The sequence below is a fragment of the Galeopterus variegatus genome, unplaced genomic scaffold, assembly GCF_000696425.1.
Source record: "Galeopterus variegatus unplaced genomic scaffold, G_variegatus-3.0.2 Scaffold3620, whole genome shotgun sequence".
In the NCBI taxonomy this organism is placed as follows: Eukaryota; Metazoa; Chordata; class Mammalia; order Dermoptera; family Cynocephalidae; genus Galeopterus; species Galeopterus variegatus.
Window position 1 is genome coordinate 185604 of NW_007729731.1, and position 10862 is coordinate 196465.

A 10862-nucleotide genomic window follows, 5' to 3' on the forward strand; every position below is an offset into this window, starting at 1 on the left:
CATAAGACTGTATAAAATAGAAATTTAACACTGTATATAGCTGGCTTTATAACACATAGGTATCAAACATATATGACAAAAACAGCATAAAAAAGGGGAAAGAAAAGGAGATACTGGAGCAAAGTGTCTGTATTTTACCAGAGTTCAGTTAGTATTACTCTCAAATAGTAATACATTAAGATGCATATTATAACATGCAGAGCAACCACTAGGAAAATCACTCAAAAGTATAGTTTAAAAAGAGATCAAAATCATATGAAATACTAAAAAAAAATATATTTAACACTAAAGAAGGCAACAAAGGAGGTACAGAGGAATAAAAGTATGAAGCAAAAACAAAAGAATGCCAAAATGGCAGACATAAATCCAACAATAACAATAATTACATCAATGTGATGGAATAAACATCACCCAAAAGGCACATCATCAGTCGATGAAAAAGCAACTGCAACAATGCACTCTCCACCAGAGACGTACCTTAGGTTCAAAGTAAAAGGACAGGAAGACAGATGTCATGCAACCAATAACCCTAAGACAGCCATGGTCTTTAGAGTAACATCAGGTGAAACAGATGCTAACAACCAACTTGACCTAACTTGACATTCACAGAACACTCCACATAACTGCAGACTCATACAGGATTGCTTATGGCAATATTATTCATAGTAGCCAAACACTGAAAATAATCCAAATGTCCATCAAATGCTGAATGGATAAACAAAATGTGGTATATCATATAAAAGAATATTACTTAGCAATAAAAGGTAACAAAGATGCTGATACATGCTACAACGTCGATAAACAGTAAGCACATTATGCGAAATGAAAGAAGCTAAGTGCAAAAACTATACATTGTATGACTACTTATCAAACATCAAGAAAAAGCAAAAAACAGACCAGCAGTTGCTGGTGGCAGGGGCAGGAGGGGGGAATGTGAGGATCGATTGCAAATGGGCTCAAGAAAATTTGGGGGACGATGGGCATGTTCTAAAGCTGGATGGTGGTAAAGGTTGCCCAATTTTATAAATTTTCTAAATATCACTCAATTGTACTTACAATGAGTAAATTTCACTGCATGTAAATTATATCTTTTAAAAGCTGTAAAAAAAAAAAATACATTATACAGTAGTATGACTGAGGCAGTAAACTACTATCTGGAGACTGAAAAAGATAATCTTTCCATGGAAGAGCATATCATCAAATACAAACATACAGCAAACTCTAGCTTTCTCAAGATGTTAATGTGAATGCTAAACATGTAACTCATCATGTATATGGCACTACCTCCTTCAAAACATAGGAGATCAACTTGAACTATCAACATACAGAAGGCCAAATAATGCATTTAACCCTCTGGCTATGCAGTCATACATCTCCTTATACAAGTTAATTGAATATTTACTTATACGTTCACTCTTCAAATATTTGCACAGCTGTCTGGACTCTGATGCATAAGCCATTATCGTCTTTATGTCTTCAACTATAAATTTCAGAGAAGACAGGGGCAGAGCTGTTGAACTCTACAATACGTCCAACACATCACAGCAAGGCCACAAAAGTCCAGACAGAGGCTTCTGAGTGATGACAGCAAAGTAGCCCTTTGTTTCCATCTTATTTCCTGACCACTATAGGCTCTTCCTGTCACTGAGAAAGGAAACATTAACAGTTCCTGATTCTCATACTATTTTTCAGGCACATGCTAACACTGGCATGTACCAAAATAAAGAGGCTAGTGGTCCAATCTTTCTTTAGAGAATTAACATTGCCTTCAAAAGTATTTCTCAAACTACTCAAATATTTATTATCAACACAATTGAGCCTCCTTAAACATAAGGTATTTAAGGTTAAGCAAAATAAAGTAAAACAAAACCAGCGCACAAAAATATCATTTTCTCTATCTACTCTCATCCCACTATCACCAGAAATTAAGAATTGCTAGAATATTACAGAAAGTGTTGTAGGGAATGCTTGGAGTTCACACATACCAGAAGTTCAATCATGTCTCCAAAAACCTAAGTACAAATTACAACACTTAATATGTTAACAGCAATTGTCACTCAGGCGACTTGCTCCCATTCTCAAGCCCTGGCACTCTACTCACAAGTGGAAAAACACCCTCTTTGGGTTCATTTTTCAGAAGGCAGCTCTTCTTTGCTGAAGAACAATCCTTCATAAGATGTTTGGGGAACAGCATTAGAAATGGGTTGCTTTTGATATTTTTCTACTACTCTGAGTTAAATATAGAGGTGACTAATGGAGACGATACAATTAGAGAAAGGAGGGTGCTCTACCTGATAGAACAGACGGCTCCCTAACAACCTGGACCTTTTGAGCAGAGACCCACGATCTTGGCATGAGAAAAATCAAGAACTACTGAAATTACCTGGCAAGACCAACACAACTTCTAAGTACTCCCTTCACTTTAGAACCACAAGTAAAGGGACTTCTTTCCAAACAATTGTGGATTCCTTCATCATGCTCGGCAGGCAACAGACCCTCAGACACTAACACGGTGGCTCTAAGTTCCCCTATAATTCATTCCTATGGGAGCCCTCTACAGAAAGATGGGGCATCCTTATTTATTCCCAAACATAAAGGGGTTTGTTTATAAAAGAATAAGTAAGTTTTCCTCTATTTCCTAAACAGGGGTCAGCAAATTTTTTCTGTTAAGAGTTAAATGGTAATATTTTAGGCTTTGTGAGCCATAAGCAACAACTCAACTCTGCAGCTGCTGAAGGAAAGCAGCCATTGACAGTGTGCAAAAGAATGGGCATGGCTATGTTTCAATAAAACTTTATTTACAAAAACAAGTGGAGGGGCCGGCCCGGTGGCACACTGCTACAGTGCACCGCTTGGGAGCGCGGTGGCGCGCTCCCGCTGAGGGTTCGGATCCCACATACAGACCGGTTCCCGCTCACCGGCTGAGCGAGGTCCGGGCACAACACCGAGGGTTGCGATCCCGTTGCTGGTCCCGGTCCGGTACGGGCGCGAGACTGAGGGTTGCGATCCGTTGCCGGACACGAAAAAAGACAAAAAGGAAAAAAAAAAAAACAAGGGGAGGGGCCGGCCCGGTGGCACACTGCTACAGTGCGCCGCTTGGGAGCGCGGTGGCGCGCTCCCGCTGAGGGTTCGGATCCCACATACAGACCGGTTCCCGCTCACCGGCTGAGCGAGGTCCGGGCACAACACCGAGGGTTGCGATCCCGTTGCTGGTCCCGGTCCGGTACGGGCGCGAGACTGAGGGTTGCGATCCGTTGCCGGACACGAAAAAAGACAAAAAGGAAAAAAAAAAAAACAAGTGGAGGATTGGATTTGGCCAGTGACTGTAGTTTGCCGACCTCTGCCCTAGAAGAACAGCCATTTAAAACTAAAAAGTAAATTACAGATCACCATCACTGCCCCCCGAAGCTATGCCCACTCCCATGACTTCTTCTCAATGAAAAAACTAAATTAAAGTTACTTGCTCAGGGTCGCATATTACTTTTTTGCTGGTTTATTCATATGCATTATGATTTTCTGAAATAGGAAAAAATAGACTGCTTTATACTTTCACTCTTTCAACCTGCCATCCTGTGTCCTGGACATCTAATAATCATATTGACCCTAGGTGGAGGGGTTTTTTTATTTTTTTTTAATTTTAAAGTACTATAAGATAGTGCCTAGCCTCTGATATATCTTCCTTTAATACTTATAACCTACCAGGCAGTACAAAAGTACTTCACCTGATAATTTTAAAATTACCATAAACAAAAACTATACACATCAAATCTAACAAGTTTCCTTCCCTCTTTTGTTCCTTAAAATTTCAAATTCATTGTGAAATCCACTCTAACCAAGCAAACCAGACCAACAATGATTTCTGTACATTTTTTCCCCATTCTTTCTCCTGCCAAAGTCTCAAAAAACATTATTTTCTCTGCCAATCTATCCTTCCTTTTGTTAAAAACCCAACTCAGAACTCGTCATTCAGGTTTTCGCTGAGAAAAAGGTTGACTCCTCCAAGTATTTCCTGGTTGCTTTATCCCACTTAGATTACTTTTTCTACCATTTTCTCTTTGAGAATAACATACTACATCTACATGTACCATATTAATCTGAAATTATATTTGTTCCTTTACATCACTCTTTTTTCTGTGTTTGGAGACATATTAAAAACTCTAAGAGGGCAGATACAAGGTTTATTTCTAGGCATAATCTACTAGCATTTTCAGTATTCCTTGAATTAAAATGGAAGACTAATAAAATCTCCTAGCCCTGATCCTTTAAAAGTGGTTTTTCATTTGCCCTTTATCTACATCTGCCATGTAGAAGAGTCCACTTAACATCTAAAATAGTACACTTTTTCTATATTCTAATGTACCTACCACACGAGGAAAATTTACAGAATACTGTCTTCTGTATTTTGCTTAAAATTTTAATACTTTCATATTAGTTTCCCCAGAAATATTTTCTAAGCCTTCATGTCCAAAATTTGACCTGTTATGCTGAGGCTCACACTTAAATACTGCCATTCTCCATATTAAGTAAGACATCTCTACTTGCAACTATATATAACTAAGCAAATCATGGAAGCTAATATCTTTGATGAAACAACTATTCTTTCACTCTTGAAGAGCTTGGAAATTCCCTTCGTTGACTGCGACAGCAAATTCAACTTGGAGTAACGTGTATACATATACCACTCTGAAATGGATTTTCAACAATTACAGACTTAGAGGGAAAAAAAACAATCCTTCAAATTCTGACCTCCTGAGTAACCTCGGCTCTACGTGTTAAGCTTAACAAGCTTTGTCTTGTAACGGGATTGGAGAGCATCTCCAAACTCTTCCTAATCAGGAAAGAGCTTTCCATTCCCAACCTAAGCAAGTGTAAGGATGATGCTAGGAGCAAAGGCGCTGGACACTCCCAGCTGTGCGACTCTGGGCAGGCAGCAAACTCTCTGTGCCTCACTCCCACATCTATACAATGGGGATAAAGCACTGATTCCACGTGGCTGTAGGGATGAAATGAGCAAAATGTAAAAGGCACTTTAAATAGAGCCCAGCACACAGGCCTGTGGGAAGGTTTGCTCATTTTATCATTACAAAAACTATATAAAACAGCCTCTCTCTTGCCTCCAGCCCACAACAGACCATAACTATGAGAAGCAATATGTTTTTTTAAAAATTCGAAGAATACTTCACAAATACCATCTCAAACAAGATAAAATAAGCTGCTCAAAGTCGATTCACTTAAATTTCTCTGGCCACCTTTATCTCTCATCTGTAAAATAAGGAGGCTGAACCTCTGAGGTCCACGTCTTCCCTTCCCACCCCCCATCCCCCGCTGTAAACCTGTGTAATTGTTCTGGAGGGGCAGTAACACAGGAACACAGGGACGGCAGCATGGTGTGCCCCCGGCATCCCTTCACCACCTTCCAAATGCCTGTGTGTCAGCTCAGTTCATTCTTCTTTTTCATTTAATTTTACTATCAAAATAAAATATCTTTGTCATTTCTTTTTCCTATCAAACACTGCCCCAATTGAGTCTTTAACCTATTTCTATTTGGAAATTTTAACTATTAAAGTTATATGAAGATCTTATCTCTTCCTTCACCTGGAAAACTATAAGAGTTGGAAGATAAGCACACATAAGCACGCTACAAAATACAAAACAATAAGTGTGGTTAAACTCATGCTCTAATCATATAGGCACATAGATATACTGTGCATATAATCACCCAAGTACAACAAAAATTAAGCTTTGTATCTGCTAGGTAGGTATAACTCTTAGGCTACCATGGTTCCATTTCATGCTTAGGGCCTGCTATTCTAGTGAATTACATAATAGCCAACTGTTTTGTGATCACTTTGTATTTTATGAATACTTTTGCACAGCAGAACAGCCTTAGAATATTCTCTACAAGTAAATTCATCACAGAAAATTTCTAAGTGCCTTCTGAAAACTTTTCATTTTAATGTTGTTTAAAAAAAAAAAATCAAAATTCGGGGCCGGCCCGGTGGCGCACTGCTATAGTGCGCCACTTGGGAAGCGCGGCGGCGCTCCCGCCGAGGGTTCGGATCCCACATACAGACCGGTTCCTGCTCACTGGCTGAGCGAGGCGCGGGAGCAACACCGAGGGCTGCGATCCCGTTGCCGGTCCCAGTCCGGTACGGGGGTGACACTGAGGGTTGCGATCCGTTGCCGGACACGGAAAAAGACAAAAAAAAAAAAAAATCAAAATTAATGCAATCCTGTACCAAATATAAGCCTAAAGCCTAATGGTCAAAAAGACCTTCTTTCTGAAAGAATAACTTAAGCATTGATAAGAAAGAACCCTATTTGGTTATAAGGTTTTGTGCTATACTGAACACTGGCTAACAAGCGTTTTCTTTACAAGAACACCTTAGTATATTATTTGTAACCGGCACATTATTCACAGACAGAAGAGTACTGCTAAAACGTTTTAAAAGAGATATGTGAATAAAAAAAAAAAGCACTTAATTCATAAAATATTTTTCCACATAACACAAGAACCAACTTTAGCCCAGACTTGTTCAAATTACTGCACTCTAAATGTGGAGCTTAAAAATTTTTTGTATGTGACAGGAGATTTTATGCACATTATGTATTTTTCTGTTCTATGGTAAGATAAAATTATACCTCATTGGAACATATTTTGTGCAAAGATGTTCTAAAATAAAATCATTACTCTGGTTAATCATATTATTACATTTTGTATTTGTAATAATACAAAAAAAAATTGTCTAATGTTAATAAGCATTCCAAAAGCATCAAATAACCTCTCAACATGAGCTGAAAAATAATTATCTGCCAAAGAAAAAAAATGAGAAGCTTGCCATATTAAATCTCCTCTCAGATTTTTATCCTAGTCAAACTAAATAATGTCAGCTATTCACAAGATGGCTATTAATAACTTCAATGGCTTTTTCACCTATATCAGCAAAAATTATTTTCAAAATTATTATTTGTTTTCTCTCTAGCTACAGTTATATACAGAATTTTCTTTTTTCTTTTTTTACTCTTTAAATAAGCCATGGGGTTGTTCTTCCCTACAAGATTTCTGACTTGTCAAATCAAAAGGCTGTCAACGTGGAACTGCTGACCTAACATCCAAATGTGAAAAAGCACCGCACAAACAGCTGGAATTCCATCTGAAAACCATTAAAATTAAACCTGTTCTAACTATAACCTCAAGAAGATCATTCCTACATAACAAGTAAACATAAGATTTTACTCATGGTAGATGATTTTATACAACAATCACTGTAGTAGGCCCACACATTGTTAGCACATAAAAACATTCACCTTAATGGAATTGATCCTGAAAACCCAGTTGGTTTTCTCATCTCACAAAGAAACAGAGCAGGGGACACAGAGATGGTACCCATCTCAGAATCAAAATGGAGCTTGTCACTTTAATCCCACACGATCTGTGATGTTAACATATTATATTTCAATATAACGAAATAGAAGACCTCGCAATCAGTTTCCTGAGAACCAGATGAAGACAGACAAATATTCTGTTAAACCTCATTTAACACTGTCAAAAAATGAGGCAAACTTTGAATGAGGATAAGTGGAAAAACTGAGGGGGCAGCGCATTGGGTAAGTTTTCCTTCCCAAATTATTTTCTGCACTGGCTTCTCTCTTCCAGATCACAACCTATGAGTAGTCAGGACGAGAACAGGATGTGTCAGTAATCAACACTGAGCACAGATGCAGTGTCCTTTATGCAGCATAAAATGAGATTAAAGTTTTATGTAGGTATCCCTCTGTTTCCTCTGTTTATAAAGCATATGCAACCCAAGAGTTTGGCAGAAACTAGTTTTTTTATAGAAAGTAATAGCTGTCTGGATTGTTTACTCCACATCAGGCAACGTGGCAAATACTTACATGTGCTATATCATCTAATCTTCACACATTATCTCCACATTACAGACGAGGAAACCAACACTCACAACTTGCCCACAATCACACAGCTAGTCAGTGACAGCATGAGGCCAAACTCTTTACCTTTATACTAATTAAATGTACCAAAGGGATAAGCTCTAGGAATCCTATGGTGAAAGTTCATATAAAACAAAAGTTAGTGATAACCACTTGGTTTATCTGTTCGGGCAATTAAAATTTTATATTATCACAGGTTTCTTAATCATAGGCTACCACATATCCAAAGAAGCACTTCCTACTCAAGTTTCAAAACATAAACAAATTTCATGACTACAAATCACTTTAAACCTCTAGTTTGCCAAAAAGCTAACACATCCAAATATTCTCTTGTTGAGCACAGATAACCAAAATAGTCTCTTCTGACATATTTACAAGCCAGCTAAGATGAGAGATCTGTAGAATAATAATTATGATACAATATCATAAGGCACATGTGGGCACACGCAATGTAAACCCAGTGTACGTATATGAAGGGAGGGGGTATTTTAGAAAGGGGAGAAGATAAGAAGAAAGAGAAAAAAAACTCAAAGAGGTGAAATCTTCTTTGGGAGAAACATCTCCCACAAAGAGTAAGAAAAAAGAGTGGGAACTGGAAGTGCAGAGAGATACCTTCCAAAAAGAAGGCCAAGCACAGAAATGCTGGGTTTGCATGCTGAACTCCTGAGATGGCAAATGACTATTCATCAGATACAGAGAACAAGGAGGCTGAACTGTGGAGTCTCCCTGTTCACTTGGGACACTGGGCCTCATCTTGTAAGGCAAGGGGTATCCACAGACTCCATGTGTTGACTGTGGCCATGATCTGAGCCCTTCTAAGAGCTACTTCTCACATTATAATAAAGTTGGCTCTGAGAAGGGAAAAAAAAAAGTTCTTATTTTTTGCAGTGTGTTCACAGCCAAATGCACTCAACCAATAAAAATGAAAAACAGCTAACCAAATTCTGAAAATATGTTCTGCAAAAGGTTAATACTTAGTATTTTCCACACTGACTTCCAATCTTAAAGTAGACAAGGCTTTGAAACCCTAAACCCAAATATAACTAAGATATGTAACACCTGTTTTCTTTTTTCCCAAAATCCTGAAACACATTCAGTGATGATGGGCACAGCACAAAAACAATTCTTTATCTTAATAGGTCTGACAGGCAAGTCACCAGTACCTCCATTCTACGTCACCCACGAGTCCAAGACCCTGGAAGGCGGTGGGGATGACCCCTCCCCAGAGGAGCCATGAGTAAGGAATGACTGCTGGGCAAGATGGTGCTGTCCTGCTGTCAATTCACCCAGACCACACCTTGGAGTTTGGCACACCATGCTCTGGACAACCTTCTCCAGGGAACCTAGGACAACACACTAAACCATTCTTCTGAACACCAAGTGCTCCTCTCCTGCTCTTCCAAAATTCTTCAACCTCACAAAGGATAGGTCAGTGTTAAAATCCTACCCACCTGCACATGCAAATGGCACCAAAGACAAAGGTTCCATCTAAGTTATACAGCCGAGGGTGAAGAGACTGAATTCAACAGAACCCCAGTCCTACAAAGGATACAGGTCACCTATCGGGTCTAACTCTGCCTCATTTATGCCCCAAACAATTTTCCAGCCCTTGACATATCAACTCTTCTCACACTTTTCTACTACAGAACCTCTAAGAGCACAGAAGTATGGACAGTCTGAGCATACCTAATTTTAAAATCCATGCACATTCTGTATACTCTTCCATGAGAGATCCCAGTATAGTACTTGTTTAAACTTGTCTAATACTTTAATACATGTTAATGCACACACACAAACACATGTGTATAGGTATTTTTCTCCAAGTAAAATCCACATTTCAGAAAGGTAGGTTATCCTGTGGCTTTGCACATCCATAGGGATATACTTACCTCAGTGGAAGAACCAAATAAGTCAAAAAACGATTATATTTTTAGAAGTAAAACTGCCATGAAAGCATAATAAACATATAACTTGAGATTTTTTAAAGGTATAAATCTTATAATATTGACTTAGCTTACAAGCACAAGACAAATACTTAACAGACTATTTTTCAAGGAAGCCAAAAAAGGGGCAACAGGTTTTGTGAAACCACTAAGCTGACAGCAGAGGCAGAGTGAGCAAGCAGGGCTGTGACTCCTTTCCTGGTTTTCCAATGTCCTCTCTCCCCACTTCACATCTGACTGTATTAGAGATGTCTTCCGTAAGCCAAGGCAGTTACAGGTCAAGCAAAACAAACATGATAATCCAGGTGGTCACAGTGAGATACGGAAGACATGCTCTCAGTAACTACCGTTTACCTGCTTACTGACCCCCAAACTCTTCCCATGGATGGAGTCCTCATACACATTTTTAGAAGGTAAGCGGAAATTTTAGCACTTTCTCCGTTGTGCCTTTGCTTATACAGCTTTTCCCAGCTGGAAATGGAAGCTTCACTCTCATTCATTACTGTGGAGTGAGCTAGAATGGCTCAGATCCCATCTCTTCCATGAAGTCCTCCGCACCAGAAGCCCCTCCTCCCCGGGGCCTCAGGAGTCTGCTGGTCTTGCTGACATAGCTTTAGTATGCTGTCTTGCACTAATCTACTTCCATCTTTTCTTTAGGGGCTGAGAGTCCATAACTACCTTAGTCAAGCAACTTTCAAGATTCTCGCCAATGGGCCACAACCTGAGTTATTTCAAGTTCCCTTTGAAAACTCTAAAAATATCATAATTTCAGAAAAGCAGCAAGTTTCCTATGAAAACATTTAACTCTACATACTAAATTTAGACTCAAATTTGATGAATCTTCATGATCTGATTCCTCCTAATTCTCCCACTTCAATCTTCTGCCTCTCTGCCTCCCTCTCTCCTCCCTCCCAGACCCCTAAGGGAACTTATTATGCCCTAGTAATGGAGAAGGAACTTAGAGGACCT